The following is an 884-nucleotide window of genomic DNA, read 5'->3' on the forward strand; positions in this document are numbered from 1 at the left end:
ATACCATCTGTGTGATGTAAGTGTTCTTGATTTGTCTCATCTTCTTTTATATCGGTCTCTTCGATTATAAGAATAAACCTATATATCCTTATTAGCAGCTGTAGATGGTTCTCACATTCCTTCACAAGTTGTATGTGTGTAATGAGTGAAGCTATTCCATTTTTATTGAAGAGTGCAATCCTATTTCTTGACCGTGTAGTGAAGATTTCCTCAGATCAACTGTCTGTAAGTCTTTTCCCTCCTTTGTGTGGCTTTAGAATTAATCTTTCTGATAAGATTCACATTTGACTGTTCTGTTGTTGTACAGCTCAACAGAGATTAGTTTCTTTATTTATCTTTCAAAAATATCCATGGAGCAACCACTCAAAGTGTACAAGAACTGCAAAAGGCAAGAAGACAAAAGTAAAATGTATAACAGAAAATACTATTTTATATAATTACTATACTTACTTAATTACTCCAAGATTTTTGTCTCTGGAACACCTTTAAGCTTTGGAACACTAAAACCTTTTGCTAATTCATGATAAGTTCATATTTTTTGAGCAACTACATTTCTACAACAATTCCATATAATTAACATTAATTCATTAGTAACTCTAGCTGCTAAGAATAAAAACTGCTGGAAATATCTATTATAAAGAAAAAACACTACAAAAGAATTGATGACATATAATAATAATTCATTTTTGTGTAATTGTATTTTAGTGTTAGTAATATTAAAGTAAAGTAATATTAAAGTAATAAAAATTCTTACACAACATATTTACAATCAGTGAATGATTTCTTAATAAAGAATTATTAAGCTAAAAAGATGTTATTTACCTTGATTAAAAAATACTAACAACTAAACTGTAAGATTGAAAGTACAGGAATCTGATGCCATC

Source organism: Pangasianodon hypophthalmus, chromosome 8 (assembly GCF_027358585.1).
Source record: "Pangasianodon hypophthalmus isolate fPanHyp1 chromosome 8, fPanHyp1.pri, whole genome shotgun sequence".
Taxonomy (NCBI): domain Eukaryota; kingdom Metazoa; phylum Chordata; class Actinopteri; order Siluriformes; family Pangasiidae; genus Pangasianodon; species Pangasianodon hypophthalmus.